At 36.3% G+C, this 20421-nt stretch overlaps 1 protein-coding gene across 1 annotated transcript in view; it reads right to left on the minus strand.

Moving 5' to 3' along the window:
- Positions 1-19408, minus strand: part of LOC121731272 — a 99664-nt gene extending 80256 nt beyond the window's left edge. The window contains exon 1 of the mRNA XM_042120636.1: positions 19203-19408. The gene's annotated coding sequence lies outside the window, so the exon portion shown is untranslated. The remainder of the gene's footprint in view (positions 1-19202) is intronic.
- Positions 19409-20421: the final 1013 nt, after the last annotated feature.

The raw sequence follows: 20421 nt of genomic DNA on the forward strand, positions 1-20421 counted from the left end.
TTATTTGCAGCATCTAAAGCTTAAGCCGCTTGTTGTATTTAGGCTTCAGAGGTATGATAATATTTATCTTCGTCGTAAAAGTGATACTGAATATAGTGGTTGCATCGCTGTTAGTTTCGTTAGGTGTTTCTTTTTTGGGATGAGTATTTATCATAAACTAGCTGTCCCGGTGAACTTCGTGTCACTTTAAAACCTTCCCTGGACTTCTACGAATATTTTAAGACTAAAATCAGCTCAATCCGTTCAGCCGTTTTGGAGTTTTAGCGCGACTAACACATTTGAAAATCCATTTTTATATATAAGATAGGTACTCATCCCGAAAAAGACATGTGACCTGATAGTACGGGAGCCCTTGAACATTTATTTTGATTAAGTACTATCAAGCTCATTTTTTGTGAGTAGCTTATAAGACGAACAACATTTTTATTTGCGAAAAATCTTGAAAGTGAAAAAAAGAAACTTGATTGACTACGGAACCCTAACAAGCTGATTTTTTTGTATATTGATAGGTTAATAGTTATACAATTTAAGAGTAACATTGTCCTAAAAATAGAACAATCCATATTTTAGGACCATCAAATCAAAGTATGAAAAATGTTCTTCGTCTTATCAAAATGAGGCTACTCACAAAAAATTTGCTTGAAGTAATAAAAAAAATGTTCTAGGGCTCCCGTACTATGATTGATTCCTAAGAGGGAAAACGTTTATACTAGCCGGGGTTGCAGGAGAGTAAGTAATATCTACCTATGTTTCCTCGCGGAGAAAATGTAACCAGCTGTTTTGTTTAATTTTCATCTCTGCCGTCACTTACGGAGTGCATTTAGATTGTATTTGCTTTCTAGGGTTCCGTACCCAAAGGGTAAAAACGGGACCCTATTACTGAGATTTTAAAGTCTGTCCCTTTGTCTATCTAGCTGTCCCCAGGCTGTATCTTAACTTTTTGCCTACACTCGCTCTACAACATAACGTTACGGTTGTTACGGACCCCTTTGTTTGGGATTCCGGCTCGCACTTGGCTTTTTTTTCTTGGGAATCCAAATCATTAAAGCTTAGAAATGAAGCTACTAATACTCTGGCTTAAAATACATGAACAGTGTCTAATAAATTGAAAAAGCATTAGACGTGTATCTCTTGTGAGTTAGGCTGCGTTTTCACGAGAGATGTGTTGCTAGGAATGTGTTTTTAAGATCCAATAGAATCGCTGCGCTGAGCGAGGTCACGTCAATGAAGCGATTCTATTGGTTCTCAAAAACATCTCTGTAGCCCTAGCATGGCCACCAGTAGAAATGCGAAAGTATGGACAAACTGTGGAGATAAACTTAAGGTAGCGTTCCGATCTTTTTTCGTTCCCAAAAATTCAATTACAATGCCACTTTATGACAGACTATAGTCCTAAAAATTCAAATAATATCCTACTCTATGACATATACTATAGTCTGTCATAAAGTGGCATTTTAATTGAATTTTTGTCGGTCGCGATTGGCCGCGGTAAAGATCGGATCGGCACCTTTAGTTTATGTCCACAGTTTGTCTATATTTTCGCATTTCTACTGGTGGCCGTGCTAGGGCTACTGGTGGAAACACGGCCTTAGAGCGGTCGTTCTTAAAAGGACCGATTTTCTACAACACAAAGACGGTGGCAAAACATAGCTTTAATAAACACGGAAATGATACGAGCTTAAACACTGAAGACCCATCATCTCGTTGCGAATGTGGGCCGCGGTGCGACGCCGCAAAACGTGTTCCATTGCGCTTTGTGCTCTCCCATTGTTCACAGATCCGCCCTTAGACTGGAAGTGGTTTGGATACTCCAAATATTTACAACTCTCGCAAACATCTAATGAATTTCGCGAGGGTTTTCAACTTTGGGTTTTAATTAACACTACATTATGGACCGGCCTGAACAGCGAACTATTTCAAGGATTTTCCAACTAGTTGTAGTATGTTGTTACAAAATGAGCAAGTGAGTCTGAAAAATCGAAATGCGACTTGGATTCACGTGTGAAGGGTTCCGTACCATTTATTGATATTCAGCAAAAATAGAAAATTAATGGCGTTTTTATGACGTGCGTATGTACCTAAAATATTTATTTTATTTTAATTATTATTACTAACCCACTGCTGAGCAAAGGCCTCCCCTCTTTCCTTCCATACGTGTATATACTGTATTTCATAATAATTAATGTTAGTAGTTATTATTATTCTAAAGTTTATAGGTAAATCACGATTATCGTGATACAGTGACTTTGTGTACGGACTTAGCATTAAAAATGTCAATCAAATTAATAAATACATAGACGAATTAACATAATTAATTAAATTATATTCTATAACTTTAATTATTATGCGTTTAGCTATTTATTATTGTATAAGCTTTGGGCACGAAATTATGTAAATTATACAATTTAGGTACGTAAATTGTATAATAATTTTCATTCCGTCCACTGGCATTTTCGCGGGTCGCTAAGGGTTAAGGGAAAAACGCAATATCGAGATTCTAATAAATATACAAAAATAACAAATCGAATACTTAATATGCTCGCGATTATATTACATTTTATCTAACAGGGAATTTGTTAAATACGTCTTGACTCTTGGAGCTTTGAGTTAACTATACTCAAAGCTAAAAACTTCTGGTTGGTCCGTATACTCTTGTTAGAGTGAGTTGCACCAACTTACTTTAATTGTAACAAAATGTCAAATCAACTGTAAAATTTTAACAATGGCTACAAAAACGCCATATTTAACGATATACGTACAATTTTGTTTGGTTATCGTTAATATTAAATTTGACATAAGGCTCACAGTGTTGTCAGGTGTTGCCTTGACAAATATTTTTTCCCGTCAATAAGGAAAATTCATGTTTAGGGTTCCGTGCCCAAAAGGTAAAAACGGGACCCTATTACTAAGACTTCGATGTCTGCCCGTCTGTGTGTCTCCTGCCTGCCTAGCATACGCCAACGAGATATCTCACTCTCGAGATTCTTCGATCTATTAGAAAAACTATTCGTCTCATAATGTCAAAATCTCGACATTATCTCGACAAAACTCTATAAAAATGTGTTATTTCGATGATAGATCTACGCGAGAAAAAATGTTTGTCACGCTAGGGTCAACAGAGATGAAGAGACAAACCATCAAACATCGAGAAAACATGTAGAGTGAGATATCTCGTTGACGTATGCTAGGCAGGCTGGTTGTAACTCAAGAACTACTATAGCTAGACTTCTGAAATTTTCAGAGATTGTGTATATATCTGTTGCCGCTGTAATAAAAAATACTAAATACAAAATAAATTAAATATTTAATCCCATACAACAAACGTGATTTTTTTGCTATTTGGTATGGAAATACATAGGTAGGCACTTGAAATATTCACGAAATACTCAGTTTTAGTCGTACTTTATTAATTTATAATAAAATTTAACTAAATGTAAATAATTAACGGCCCATTTAAAAACACAATATTCAGCCTCGAGTCCAACTCGCACTTATCCGATTTTATTATACTCTTAACCCTATTAACCTTAACTGTTAACAATAAAATCATAGTTATTGCTAAAATTAACCTTAACTGCTACTATAACAACGCCTGTGGTGGTGCACCACAGGCGTACAACCCACTCTTAGTCTAAGTTAGTCTTTTCACTTTTATTTGACTATAACTATTTTGTTCTTTTATATGAAACAGACTGATTGAACAAGAAACGAAGCTGCATTAATCCATACCTAACATTATAAATACGAAAGTGTGTCTGTCTGTTACCTCTTTACGCCCAAACCGCCAAAGTTAAGGTTAGTTAGCTGTTTCGTATTTTTTTTTTATGAAATAAGGGGCACCGAGCAAACGGGTCACCTGATGGAAAGCAACTACTATCGCCCATGGACACTCGCAACATCAGAAGAGCTGCAGGTGCGTTGCCGGCCTTTTAAGAGGGAATACGCTCTCTTCTTGAAGGTTTGCAGGTCGTATAGGTCCGGAAATACTAGGTACTGGTGACAGTTCGTTCCAGAGTTTTACAGTGCGCGGCAGAAAGTTACGCGAAAACTGCACAGTGGAATATGTATGGAGATTCTTTGAGTTCTGGAAAAGGACATTAGATACTTTTTATTCCGGAAAAATGTACGGTTCCTTCCTAGTTAGAGGTGCGTCCAAGTTGTAAGCGTCATATAGTGATGTAACCTACGAATAATAAAAACTAGATGTAACTAAGTAGACATCATATAATTAATATAATCTCATGCCGGGATTATGATTTATGCTATTACCGCGATCTTTAGTCAACGTTTACTATTAACTTATCACGTTGACAGCTGTTTAGTTATCATATCGATTTATTACTCGTTAAACATATTAATAGCTTTATTTTAGATTTTATAATGTACAGTTAAAGGAACTATAATGTAACTTGAAGGGGTTATATCAAGTCCAGCTAGCAGATCAAAATTGATATTGACTTGACATAACCTGACCAAATTACGTAGGTTCACCATCAACAGCTTTTGAATCAATCTCTGATTATTTATTGAACATGCAATAAACATGATTACTGTCAAAGTATTGAGGTTGTTCTAGCACTAGTTGAATGTGCTTTATTTACTTAGTTACTTGTATCTACTTATTTAAATAAATCGGCCAAGTGCGAGTCGGACTCGCGCACGAAGGGTTCCGTACCACTTAAGAGCAATAATAGGCAAAAAAAATATTTTTATATGGGAGCCCCCTTAAATATTTGATTTATTTTGTTTTTAGGGTTCCATACCCAAAGGGTAAAAACCGGACCCTATTACTGAGACTTCTATGTCTGTCTGTCTGTATGTCATGTGCTGTATCTCAAAAACCGCTATAGCAAGACCTCTGAAATTTTCACAGATTGTATATAATATTTTCTGTTGCCGCTATAATTACAAATAACTACTAAAAATAAAACAAAATTTAAGGGGGCTCCCATACAACAAACGTGATTTTTTGGCCTTTTTTGCTCGTAATCAATAATGGCAACAGGTAGGTACTTTAACTTTTGCAAATCCTTTGGTTATGTATGTATTTTAATAATTAATAATAATATTAAAATAAAATAAAGAAAGAACAACAAATACAAAAAACACAATTTTTGGCCTAGTTTTGCTCTATAATGGACGGGACCCTTCTTGCGCGAGTTCAACTCGCACTTAGGCGATTATTATTAGTATTTGTTGTTATAGCGGCAACAGAAATACATAAAAAAGACGGGTTGCACTCCGGGAGTGCCGGCAGAAGTGAAAACTTGATTATTAACGTTGTGCATTATTTTTTCAACCCATTTTTTATGAAAATCGATTTTTAAAAAATCGTTTTTTTTAATTAATCGAAACCCTTACAATCGATTAAACTTTTAACCCATTTTTTATGAAAATTGATTTTTAAAATCGATTTTTTTAATTAATCGAAACCCTTACAATTTTTTAACCCATTTTTTATGAAAATTGATTTTTAAAAAATCGAATTTTTAATTAATCGAAACCCTTACAATCAATTAAATTTTTAACCCATTTTTTATGAAAATCGTTTTTTTTTTATTAATAGAAACCCTTACAATCGATTAAAAAATATCGACAATCGAAAAAAAACAATCGATTGTTCGATTAATCGATTTCGATGTTACAGCACTACTCTCCAACGGTCTTACGGTTTTTCGATCAGCACGAGAATCTGACGCGAGTTTCACAGTTTTTACCCATCCCACAAAAGTGCTCAACGCCGCTAAAGAAGTGTTCACTTCAATAATCTGTGAAAATTTCAGAGCTCTAGCTATTTTCGTTCTTGAGATACAGCCTGGAGACAGACAGACATCGAAGTCTTACAGTAATAGGTCCCATTTTTACCCTTTTGGGTACGGAACCCTAAAATCATCCCTAAAATCGATCTGAAACTGAAGCGATACAGCTTCATCTTTGATGACGCGAATTGGCCCTTTTTCACCATTCAGCTACTACAGGCGAGCACACGAGCTATCGACGGTCCTTGATATTAATAGTCCTTCAAAGACCGGCAAAATAAAAGCCTTTGCCAGTTCGCCACGTGCGATGCCCGAGCCTGATAAAACACGTAGAAAACTTGAGTAAAAGTAGGCCTACGTGAAAAGTAATATTGATGTGTCTCGTTGAAAGAAAATTCTTGTAAATTTAATTATATAGGTTTATATCTGATAACTTTTAGCCCCCAAAAAGCAGAGTGTAATCATGTAATAAGTTTGTCATGTACGTTTGTCTGTCTGTGTGTATGGGTGTGTCTCTTTGTGGCATTGTAGCATCTAAAAATGTGCTGATTTTGATTTAGTTTTTTTTTTCAAAGCCGCTACAGGTATCACTGCTGGAAAATTGAGGGTTTTTTTATTTCTTAATATTTGATAGGTTGTTTTATTTTCAGCTGTTTGTTGGGTAAAGCGAAACTAAGCTGCATAATATTGTATTTGAATTGTATTATGTATAGAATACTAAAGTTCCAAATACAAACGACAATATTTATTATTTGTATCTGTTAAGTGAAGCTTATAGTCACACTAATTACATTTTCGGCTTTCATTACGGGGAATTACCTCAATCTTATACCAGAGTTTCTCAAGGGGCAATATTTCCGTCACGGGGACCGCAAATACAGGTTGAAGGCGCTCGCTAACAAAATAGTTTATTTACAGTTCATGGAAATATTCCGTCCCGAAGCGACCCGCTTGTCCATCCTGGGGATTAATGTAAATAATAAATTAAGAATAAGGGCCTGTTTCACCACTTCCTGATAAGGCTGTCCACCAATTAACTTGACAGATCAAGTATGGAGAACCTGTCAAAAAAGTTGTGAATAGCCTATTAGGCACTTTATCAGAAAGTGGTGAAACAGTATATTCTGTATTTCATTGTTATTAGTTACTTATCAAGGAGATAATGAGATCAATGAGATTTTTTAACTATGAAGCAGAATATGAGCACTCATACCGGTGTAACAAAACTAACTGATACTTTAGGGGTGTATGTGTTCCTGACATGGAGTTCACTGTGAAAGTTGCAGCGCTGAAAGAGTAACTTTTTTTCACTTTTGTATGGGAACATGCATGACGGTGAGGCACTTGCCTATACAAATCAGAAAAAATAATCTGCTCTTTCTGTACTGCAACTTTTACAGTGAACTCTATATCAGGAACACATACAGCACTTAAGTATTATCACTTAGTTTTGTTACACTCTGTATTATAATAAAGTTGTGCCATATTATTAAAGGTATATTTAGCAGAATCTAATCTGCGAAATTTCATTTCTCGTTTTAAATGTGTTACCGTCATGTAAGAAAGCATATTATATCTTCTCGAAAAATACTACTCTGAGGTTGTTTTCGGCATTCATTGAGGAAAAATACTACACCTTATTCGTGTGATTTTTTTGTTGTAGCCTGAGTCTCTAAATCTGTGGATAATAAATATTACAAAAATATTATTTTAACCACGCTATAAATATTACAAGATCAGCTGTGTAAAGTGTCGTGTGGTATTTTTGTTCCGGAAAACGTATCGCTCGTTTCACCACGGCCTGGGGAGTGGGGAGACATAAGAGAATTGCACTTTGAATATATTGCTAATTAAAGTAAGTGCCTTCTTTCACGTAGAGTTACGGGCCAGCTCGATGTAAATTGGTGTGTCGTTCGGACATAAAAACTCTAATTAACTTACTCCATACAGTTTCGTTAAAGACTCTTTAAATGCCACTTTGGGAAGTAATTATTTCATTGTGTTCTTTTTAAATGTCAATTTTTAAATGTGCTGAATTTTAAATACACCAATTTTAGAATGAAAAGTTCAGGTTAGTATATATATTTTTTTTTAATTTAAATCCTTTTAATTCATTTTTAAAATACGGCCGATTTTTTGTATTCTCTATCAATCTTAAATTCACCTTCACAGAATAAAGACAGCTTTTTTAGCTGTCACAAAACGTAAGGAAAACTGTTTTAGTTGTAGCTATTATAATCTTCTCAATCTGTTATAAAAAAAAGGTAGGTACAGCCTAAACCATTTGTATAGTGTGGTTGGTGGCTTTGATCTATAATATCATGGAGTATGGACCCAAGTCGACCGAAGTGACCCAGCCTCAAACTGATTAGTTTTCAACTTCATAATCTCGGATTATGATCCGGCTGAATCTATAGTTTCAGTCGATTCATTCAATCAGTCGTTACATCTAATGAAATGCCTTTGCAAAAATTTTATATCACTTTAGTCTTCTTCTTTTCCTATCGCATCTAGTTTGGAAGTAAAAAACTAAAACTTTTGTGATCACATGATTGTCTGACAAGAAAGATGATCCATGTGGTAGCCTAGTAAAAAGTCGGTCTCTCTTGCCAATCATTCCAATACTACTTCTAGACTTAGGGGCTGTTTTACCACTTCCTGATAAGTGCCGGATAGGCTATCCACAACTTAACTTGACAGATAGAGTATGGAGTATCTGTCAGATAAGTTTTGGATCGCCTATACAGCACTTAACAGAAAGTGGTGAAACAGGCACTTATTGTTTTAATATTATGAGCTGTATACATACAGTAATAATATTATAGGGCCGTATTATTATTTATTATACAATAACAATACAGGGTGGCAAAACCAGAGATAGATCAAATATTGGGAACGGCCGTTAATGATACCATTTACGGTCCGACAATCATTCTATTAAAGACATACCATAACATAATAATACCATTCGGTATTTGTAACAAAAATAATAATGATGCGGCGGACAGATCACAATTGACATCGAATGGACATGATTCGACCAAATGGTGTTGGTCTGACAACTGCCTAGGAATCAATTTCCTCGATGGTACACAAGCTTATTTTCGACAACTTGTTTTCACGTGGACGACGTCTCAGCTAAAATGTTCTCCATTTCTTATGAAATGTAGCTGTCCCTTGGGCTGACTCCTAACTTGTTTGATTTTATTTATCCTAATAACGATTTATGGGAGGATATTATCCGACTTTCGTGAGTTACAACTTCGTGATGGAGTTATCCAAGTAATATTGCTCTGAATTTAGATAAAACCTTTTTTGAGGCTATGATCCGAATTCCAGTAGCTCGCGATGTATAATGAAATAATTTAACGAATTATTAATTATTTCACAAGTTACAACATTACATCATATTGTATCATTATGTTCATTAATGATAAATATTATTTAATATATTAAATATTTATTTGTGTATCCAAAAAACGCATATTATTATTTGATCAATTAATTTAAAATGTAATATTTTCGTTTCCGAATATCAACAAATGGAATCACAAATTATTTTTAGTATTAGGTAGTACTGTAATTTATTAAATACTAGCTGTCCCGGCAAATTTTGTATTTCCATAAAATTATTTTCCCTGTTTTCCTTGTTTTTCTCTTGAAGTTTTTTCTGATTTTTTTCTATACAGCTCACGGAGCCCGAGACCTTGCCAACGAATGCAAAGCTGTGGAAATCGGTACGTGCATTCTGGAGTAATAGCGTCAGGAAGGAAAAACCGACTTATTTTTATATATTAGATATTTTCTCTTGCTTTAATTACTGTGAGGGGAAAGTTGCTAGCTTACTAAATACAGTTATAGTTTTTAAATCTTTCTAACCACTAGTCTGTAAGCAGTAAAGAAATATTTATGTTATTATTATAGCACAATATAAATAATAAACTGTATAGATTGTTCGAATCGGGCGCACACATAATGGCATAAATATTAATTTCAGATTATCTATATATTAATACGCAAGCGAAAAACTTTGTATCCCTTTTGACGAAAAATGCGGAAACGTAGGTGAATGAAATTTTGCACAGTTATAGTTTATATGGTGAAGGAGTGCATCGAGCTAATATTATTTTGAAATTATGCTTTTATCACACATTTTTTTAACAAATAAAACATTACACACACTACAATACGCACACTCAAGAAGATGACAGATTTTTGAGTGACAAACCTATACATACGAATTATACTCTTTTATTTATGGTTTAAGTTTATTGACAACAAGTTGACAAATTGAAAATGGATTAAGTATAGTTTTTTTTTTTATTGAATCTTAGATACACGGCCAGTCTGAGATCAGCTGAGTCCCAGAGACGAGAGTTGAAAAAAAATATGATAAAGTAGGATAAAGTCAAAATTTTTTTTACAAATCAAATTAAAAGTAGTCCTAATGTCGTTGAAACTAAGGTCGAATTTCGACCATTGGGCGATCTCTAGTATAACTTAAAGTACCAAACTTATAATAATTTACCTGTATGTTAAAAAACTTTGGTTTTATGGACACGGCTACTTAGCCATGTAATTTTATGGAAATACAACGTTTGCCGGAAATGTAATTACAAATTAGTTTAATGGTGGTCATAATTTATTCGTTATGATATTATAGGTCCTAATCATAATCATCAAAATATAATTGGAATCTCGGAATCGGCTCCAACCATTTTTATGAAATTTAGTATATAGGGGGTTTCGGGGGCGATAAATCGATCTAGCTAGGAATCATGCTCAGAAAATGTCTTTTTATTCGTGTTTTATCGATAATCGATAAACTGAAAAATATGACTCTTCCTGACATCTATTGGCGAATAATAATACTTTTTTTTTTTTTTTTTTTTTTATTAAATAAGGGGGCAAACGAGCAAACGGGTCACCTGATGCTAAGCAACTACCGTCGCCCATGGACACTCGCAACATCAGAAGAGCTGCAGGTGCGTTGCCGGCCTTTTAAGAGGGTATACGCTCTTTTCTTGAAGGTTTGCAGGTCGTATCGGTCCGGAAATACTGCTGGTGACAGCCCATTCCAGAGTTTTACAGTGCGCGGCAGAAAGTTACAGTTGTTAGCAACTAATTATTTTAACGACCAGCAGATGGCGTTATTAAGTAACACGAAGTCAATGAGTGTTTGCTATACAGAGCTAAGCTCGGTCATCCAGGTACTGTACCTTTAATAAGCAAGATTACTGTTGAGACAGGTAATCTTACCTACATAATAATTCTTGTATTATTTATTATAGGTCTACCAGGATCTGATGGCAAATTTTGATGGCAGATTTTCAAAAAAATTTCCTTGATCATTGGATATTTTTTTATATTTGCATATTTCACACACAAGGCCCCACAGAACACCAGGGATCGCGGTATAGGTATTATAACGTGATAACCACCTGAGTGGGGTCCTTTTTGGTGGAATTCGCATTACACTGCATTGTATTTTGTAACTATTTACCCAAATAGACACTAATATATTATACTATGTCCGTCTGTTTATTAATTTTATGTTATTTTTGTTTCTGTGTTATTTCTATATACTTATTGTTTTTTTTCTTTTTGTTTGTAAAATGTTTATTGTAATGTGGTGTAATGTGTATGTACCGAATAAACGCTTATTATTATTATTATATTATACATAATCAGCTGCTATAAGGAAAAAAAAAGGATCAAAATGTTTTATTCTAATTACCCCGGTATTGCTGGAGTCAATATCTTTTCTCAACTTTTGCCATCAGATCCCGGTAAATTTATAATAATACATTATGAATTGTGTATTATGGAATAAGACATGACCTTGAATTCTTTGTGTATCTACCTACTTATTATTTGTAAATCCAACTACAGTATTATTATTTTTAACAAAAAATTAAAACCGACTTCCAGGGTAAAAACAATAATAATTTATGAACAAAAAAGTGTTAAATAATTCTTACTCTTTAATGTGCCTTATGCATAACTCTCCTAAACCTCAACTATTTCTAAGTACACAATCTTCATTATTTTGAAGACGGTACCAGCTAAGAATGCTGAGTTCTATGACAATTTTTTTTAAATATTTAAGACTGGTACCGACTTCAAAATAATGAAGATTGTGTACTAAGAAATAGTTGAGGTTTAGGAGAGTATGCTTTTAGTTCTTAAACCAACTCCGAAACCCCCAAACTTGTATTTATAAGGAATCCGGAGTTCTCTTAGCACCTTCGGAACCATCGGTATATCTTATTGCAAAATCTTGCTTTTTAGTAGCATATGCTTAGGATACTTCTTAAAAAATTGAAATCACTATATGTTTTCATATCAATTTTGAGGAGTTCCCTCGATTACTCATGGATGTATGGTGGAATGGTGGTGATGATGATGATGATTAATGAAATTTGCATAGTAGTATATGCTTTGAGTTCTTAAGACAACGCCGAAACCCCCAAACATGTATCTATAAGGAGAAAGGAGTTCTGTTCACCACCTTCGAACCATGGTATATCCTGGTGCAAAATCTTACTTTTTAGTAACATATGACTAGAATACTTCATATGAAACCAAAAAAATCATATGTTTCCATTTGAATTTTGAGGAGTTCCCTCGATTACTCATGGATCCCATCATCAGGTCACCACTTTTCTGAACATTGTACCAAATTGAAGTAATACCCTATACAACAAAACAAAAATTTTGAAAATCGATTCACAGACGGCGGAGTAATCGTTGAACATACATTAAAAAAAAACATATCCACAGCCGAATGTATAAACTCCTCGTTTTTGGAAGTCTGTTAAAAATAGCTTTGTACGAGTCGGAATCTCTATCATTGATACACAGACGGACGGACAGACTCTCTTCCTTAGATCTTATAAGAAAGGTCTTGGATAGGTACTATCAAAAACTGATTTATAGGCAGACGATGTTAAGTTGGTCGGGCTAAAATCAAAATAACGCAGCTGCCGCCATCTGCTTATCAATTAATTTCTTTGATAGCACTATCAGAGAAGTTGATTAATAGGCAGATGGGAGACCTACGTAATTTGGTCGCGTAATGTCATACCCTGCTGACAGGTCACAATTAATATGGAATTGACATAATACGACCAAATGACGTAGGTCCGTCAACTGCCACAATTAATGACATCAATACATTTATTTGATAGATAAAATTATATCTTCATTTTTCTAAGTACTGAACACTAAAATGAAAACAGCTAAACACACAATTTCCTATGCACTGATCAATACTGCAAGTAAATATAATATTGTATTGTTTACCTAACTTCCTGTAAATGCAGGTTTAAGTTCTCGGGATCCGTAGCCACGGGGGAACTCCAAAAGCGATCCATCGTCCACGTCCGACTTTAAACACATTTTGTTGTTAACAAAGCTATTTTGCACGATATTCGAAATAATAGAGGTGAGAATGTGCATTTTGGAATTTAGTTAGATCGAGTTTCGGACAAAATTATTCAAAAAACATATTATTTAACAGGTTTGTGATTACCACTTATTTCGTTACTTGAGGTATAGCACGTCAGGTTTGCCTCTTTACACACAAAACACGAAACGGTACGAGACGAGACCGCAGAAATGCATAATAGCAATAAGTCAACAAATTACGCGTCGTTTCGTCTTTTTTCGGTGTAAACTCAGAACTGTCCCTATGGTATTTATAGGATTTTGAAATAGGAGAGAAAAGCATCGATGATTTTTTATTACCTAAAGTTTGTTAAATTTAATGTAGGTAAGTAATTTAATCCACGTCGTTAAATCACTTTACGGTTTAAGTAGCACAATCTTTGCGTAGACCCTACGGTCACACAATATTTTAAATTTATAACACCACAGCAACGACCTATGTCTACACATAGGACGTTGCTGTGGTGTTATAAATTTAAAATATTGTGTGTAAAGGGCAGACAGGTTCACAGCCCGCCTCGTAAGTTAATTAAAACATAACAGCAGTCTCGGTTACTCTGGCTCACAAGAAATATTTTAAATAGTTCCATTATACTCCCAGTAATGCTACGAGAGAATCTTTGTCACAATGTTCAAGAACATTATATATTTTAAGGGATATTTGTAAAAAAACTATACTTAACGAAAATGTGAAAGTATTTTTTCCATTTTCCAACCCAACATAAGCTGGCGTCATTTAGGGTGGTTTGCAACAGAGGCCTAGTTATAGTTAAGGTTAAATTTATCGTCAAATATGGTGTCCATTATGGACTTTTACTGGGGATTTGACAGTTCATTTGACATATTTTGGTTATGGTTAAAGTTAAAGTTATAGTTAAAGTAAGTTGGTGCAACCCACCCTAATGCTAAGTACTCACATACAGTTTTGCTCGATAGTTTTACTCCAAATCGAGCAATAACCACCATGTGGACCGCAAAACTGACAGCTCGAAGGCTCGCATGTCCAATATGTCATGTACTTCGAATCGGAGTAAAACTATCGAGCAAAGCCGTATGTGAGTACTTAGCATTAGCTGTTATTAGATAACATCAACTTCTTAAATAAACTTGACGAAATCACACCTAACACTATTACGTTATTAGACCAATCACACCAAACACTCATTTAATACCCCACCTGATTGGTTTTTCCAACTCTCTTCAAAAGACGATGTCACGGTAGCTCATTACGCCAGCTTATTTTGTGTTGGCTTTAACAATCTTCTTCCAAAATGGAATTGAGTAGGGATCCAAAAAACGATCGTGTTTGGAAATCCAACATAAACATTTTAACTTCTACTGCTTATAAGTTATTGACTATACTTACTTCAAATATGGTCTTACGGCCGCACTAGGAGGGAATAAATTGTTGCTTTAGTCTCTATTAACAATTATGAGTTTGATAGAAAATGTATATATGGAATTGATATGAAAATCTTCATGAAATTAATGACGTTGACACTGTTTAAAAATCTAAGGTATTATGATGGGAATGATTAATTCACATATTATTTAGGTATTTCAAATGAGTCAGCATTTAGCAACGTTTTGTGTGAACCTCATACATTTTTTTTAAATATTGAAAGCATTTTTTTTTAAGAAATCCTACTAATAATAATAATAGCTCCCTCACCGGTTTCGGTGACGGTGGCCGGTTTCATTGAAACCAGGCCAGCTATGCAGGAGTAATTTTATAGTGCCTAAGTGTGCGCACAGTACACAAGAGCACTCTCTATTCCTTTACTCTCATAACCCAGTGGGACGGAAGACCGACACCACCGGCGAGAGATCAGGCGCAGGACCGACTTTTTACATGCACATCTTGTCAGACAATCAGGTGATCAGCCTGCACTGTCCTAACCAAACTTGGAAATAATATGTTTCCAACGCGGGAATCGAATCCACGACCTCCGAGTCAAGAGCCGCGCTCTATACCACTAGACCACGGAGGCGTTAATATTATGGCGATGGCGATACTGTTGCATGTAAGCACACTGACCATACAATTTCTGAAGTTGGGTACTGAACGTTACGATGTGTAACGTATGTAATAATCGTACCCGTAGTACCCGTATCACGACGTACGGTACTGACTGCACGAATGCTCGCCGTGTAATACGTTACATTACACCTCGTAACGTTGGTCAGTACCCACCTTTACAACACAAGTCTATAAGGTGATGAGCTGATGATGATGCACGAGACGCGTGATAGTCAGGAGACGGGCAGGTGATAATCGAATGTCCGCGCCGGGCAGACCCTCGGCAAACGTTATTACCGGGCCTCGTGAACCCATTCCCAAACACTTTGACGCATTCTCGAGGCCTTTGTTTGGCTATCACCGTGTATCAATATTCGATATAGACTATGATCCGTATCTATTTTAGTGTGACATAAATGATAAAGTGTAACATCTTTACTTCCATACTTTTTTTTATTAATATAAAAAATGCGAAAGTCTGTCTGTCTATCTGTCCGTCTGTCTGCCTGTTACCTCTTCACGCCCAAACCGCAGAACCGACTTTGCTGAAATTTGGCATGAAGATAATTTATACGTGGGAGAGCCATGCTTCGGCACGAATGGGCCGGCTCGACCGGATAAATACCACGTTTTCACAGAAAACCGGCGTGAAACAGCGCTTGCGCTGTGTTTCGCCGAGTAAGTGAGTTTACCGGAGGCCCAATCCCCTAACCCCTACCCTATTCCCTTCCCTACCCTCAACTATTCCCTTCCCTTCCCTACCCTCCCCTATTACCCTATTCCCTATTAAAAAGGTCGGCAACGCACTTGCAGCTCTTCTGATGCTGCGAGTGTCCATGGGCGATGGAAGTTGCTTTCCATCAGGTGACCCGTTTGCTCGTTTGCCCCCTTATTTCATAAAAAAAAATGAAGAGACTTTGAGTCCCGGGAAAGGACACAGGATCCTTTTTGTCTTAGAAAAATGTACGGCTCGCACGCGAATAACGAGTTTTGGTGCATCGGAATTGCGGGCGTCATCTAGCCTTTCATATTCGGTCGCTGTTAATAATAATAATAATAATAGCTCCCACACCGGTTTCGGTGACGGTGGCCGGTTTCATTGAAACCAGGCCAGCTACGCAGGAGTAATTTTATAGTGCCCAAGTGTGTGCGCAGTACACAAGAGCACTCTTTTTTTTATGAAATAAGGGGGCAAACGAGCAAATGGGTCACCTGATGGAAAGCAACTTCCGTCGCCCATGGACACTCGCAGCATCAGAAGAGCTGCAGGTGCGTTGCCGGCCTTTTAGAGGGAATAGGGTAATAAAGGAGGGTAGGGATGGAAGGGAAGGGAATAGGAGAGGGTAGGGAAGGGAATAGGGTAGTGGATTGGGCCGGTAAACTCACTCACTCGGCGAAACACAGCGCAGGCGCTGTTTCACGCCGGTTTTCTGTGAGAACGTGGTATTTCTCCGGTCGAGCCGGCCCATTCGTGCCGAAGCATGGCTCTCCCACGTATAAATTCCTTTACTCTCATAACCCAGTGGGACGGACGACCGACACGACTGGCGAGAGATCAGGCGCAGGACCGACTTTTTACATGCCCATCCGACGCATGGATCATCTTACTTGTCAGACAATCAGGTGATCAGCCTGCATTGTCCTAACCAAACTTGGAAATAACATGTTTCCAACGCGAGAATCGAACCCACGACCTCCGAGTCAAGAGCCGCGCTCTATACCACTAGACCACGGAGGCGTTGGTGTTGAGTTATGATGCAGTCTTGTTTTTAAATGATCTAAAGAACATGACTGCATTTTTTAATTCAATACGTAATTTTTTTGTGGGATAATACACAAATGGTAAACAGCGTCCATTTAAAAATGCGACAGTGTAACTGCTCCATATTAAAACTTAGATTGAAATGAAAACTTAAATTTAATACTATAAATGCTAAACTTAAAGTGTTACTATTTTTATATCGTATACTAGATGTCCCGCGCGGCTTCGCCCGCGTAAATTTGGAATTTTACGGAAAACGTACATTTTCCCATAAAAATAGCTCTTATGTCCCTACTCCCTTCACTTGGTCTACTCTATATCTGTGCCAAATATTGCCATAAAAATTGCTCCAGTAGTTCGTAATTTCTAATATTTCCCCCGTTTTTCCCACATTTTCCTGAGTTTCTTCGGTCGTATTAGTCTTAGCCTATAGTCTTAGTTCTTACTCGATAAATGAGCTATCTAACACTGAAATAAGTTTTTAAATCGGATCTGTAGTTCCTCCGATTCCGTTCAAGCAAACATACTTTTCAGGTTTATAATATTAGGTAGGTATAGATTTTTTAAAATTATCGCTTGACAAACTCGAGTCTCGATCTAAAAGACTATGAAAAGTACTTACCAATAACATGGTATAATATGGTAGTGATGATGATGACGATGTTGATGATGAATGTAATTTGCATAGAAGCATATGCTTTCCGTTCTTAAAACAACGCCGAAACTCCCAAACTTGTATCTATAAAGAATCAGGAGTTCTCTCAGCACCTTCCGAACCACGGTATACCAGGTATACCTCGGTTCAAAATCTTACTTGTTGGTAGCATATGCTTAGAATACTTCTCACGAAACCGAAGTCACCACATATTTCCCTATAATTTTTGAGGAGTTCCCTCGTTTACTTATGGATCCTTCATCAGATCACCACTTTTGTGAATATAATACCGAATTGGGATGATACCCTATATTTATGATGATACCCAAAAGAAAAATTTTGAAAATCGGTTAACAAACGACGGAGTAATCGTTGAACATAAGAAAACGAACATAACACCTCCCCCATTTTGAAAGTCGGTTAAAATTGTAGCCTATGTGTTATTATGATGTTTAAGCTATATTATTGTAAAGTTTCATTAAAATCCGTTCAGTAGTTTTTGCGTGAAAGAGTAACAAACATCCATACATCTACATATACATCCATGCATCTATACATCTGTGGGATAATGCGTGGCGACGCTAAAGGAAGATCTTCCGACCGAGCGAGGTGTTATGCTCGGTCAGGCCGAAGCCCACGTGATACATTTCAGCTGTCGTATATATACCGACGCGCTCAGAAAACTTCGATAGCGCGATGCAGGAATATTAGGCGATTTGTGTGTACCGCCACACATCCAAAATTTTTCTCACCTTTTAAACCTTCCCTAGACCTCCACGAATAATTCAAGACCAAGATAAGATAAATCCGTTCAGCCGTTCTCGAGTTTTAGCGAGACTAACGAACAGCAATTGATTTTTATATATATAGATTATGCTAAAAATTGTAACTCAACTCGAACTAGCTTGAGCGTGAAGTCACATTTACGCTAAAAGCGACTTACATAAAAATTTATATGTATCAGAAATTCACTTTTCAGGAAAGGGGATATAGTAGTTTTGGGCATCGTAAACGTACGGTTCCCGCACGATAAAGACTTTATGTGCAAGCGAAGTTGCCGGCGATACCTAGTGTCTCTAAATCTAGCAATGTAGCTCCTAAAGTGATCAAAATATGATCGGAAATCACTAGATTTCCGACGCAAACTGTTTAATAAACGTCAAAAATTTAAGGATCCTATGTGTATAAGTTATCCTGTGATATCATGTTATCCCAAAATATGGATAAACCGTTACTATTTTCTTATGAAAAAATATTATTAATGAATTTATATTATAATGCTATAATTAAGTATTAATCGTACTCGTAATTTTATTATTCTTTTCGTATAGTATTTTTTATTTATTCAATTAATCAATATTATTATTATCATTGTGTGTAAATTATTACCAGTATCACATTAAAATCGCGAAAAATTTAACATCTTACATTTCTTGTCTAAAGTTTTTTATAACAGAAGAACTGCTACCCAAAAGTTTAAATTCAATAGTTTTAGATACTCAAAACACTTAAAGAGTTACAAAATATCTCAAAATTAAAAAAAAATTATTAACTTACCTCAACTTGTAAAAAAAAGTCACAACTTATTCAAACTTCAAATACTGTACTTTTTCACTTAACACTGTAAAAGTTTTCCACCACTGAACAGAGTTACCGAAAACTTTCAGGAGTTCATAACATTTTTTCAACTTTATTAAATTTATTGCCGGCCTAATTATATTTTGACAGTTCGTAACACGGCGAGTGACCGCGCGGCGCGTCGGTCTCGCGGCACGGGCGATACTGCGCTCCGCCGCCCGCCCGAGCCGCCCTAGCCGCCCTAGCCGCCCAGACCGCCCTCCTAGATTGTGGCCCTAGCGAACATTAATTACCATCAACTCGGTCTGATTAAACCCGGAGGAATTATCCGGATTGACAAAATTAACTTTTAACTTAGATTTATATCGCGGCTCCAGACAATGCACGCTAAGACGTGTTCGACTTATCAAAACTTCTCCATTAGCATCTCGAGTTTAGTTCGAGTTTTAGTGGATACTTGGATTTAGCTCTCGATGTAATTTTGCGAGAGTGTATAAGCTATTTATGGTAAAAGGATTAAACGGGCAGTGGGATTGTAGGTGTATGGTGAATTATTGATGCCGACCGGACAGCTTAGCTACTTAGTTCTCGGCTTATAATATTAGTTAAACTTTTCAATTCAATAGATTTGAGTGAGTATAGAATTAAATGATAATATTAATCACTATTATTGCCTATTTACACTATGTTTATGGACAGTGTCTTACACTTAACTTAGATAAAATTCGGAAGTTATGTTTTTTTTGTATTTTAACGATAGAGTTTTTAGCCAAATATTGCATCGCCACTTACATTAACGGGCTCTCAATCACTGTCCGCGCCATTCTGCCAAGAGATAGTGACAGATTTAGGGGACCCGGACAGTGGCGGATTTACCAATAGGCTAAGTAGGCTGGAGCCTAGGGCGGCAGATTTAGAGGGGCGGCAAATTCAGCCCCATTTATCTGACAGAAATAAAAAATCCCATCAAAAATTGTGAACTAAACTAACGTATTGAATTTCAAAGGTCAGTTATAGAGGCGGCAAAAATTGAATAGCCTACAGGCGGCAAATTTGTAAATCCGCCACTGGACCCGGAACTAGAGGTATTTGTAAATTCTTCGTAGCTTCGACGCATGCTGAATTACTTCCCCGCATTGAGGCTGTGTGACAGCATGCGATCAATCATCAATGTTACATTCGAGACCTGAGAATAGGG

Source organism: Aricia agestis, chromosome 10 (assembly GCF_905147365.1).
Source record: "Aricia agestis chromosome 10, ilAriAges1.1, whole genome shotgun sequence".
NCBI classification, from domain to species: Eukaryota; Metazoa; Arthropoda; class Insecta; order Lepidoptera; family Lycaenidae; genus Aricia; species Aricia agestis.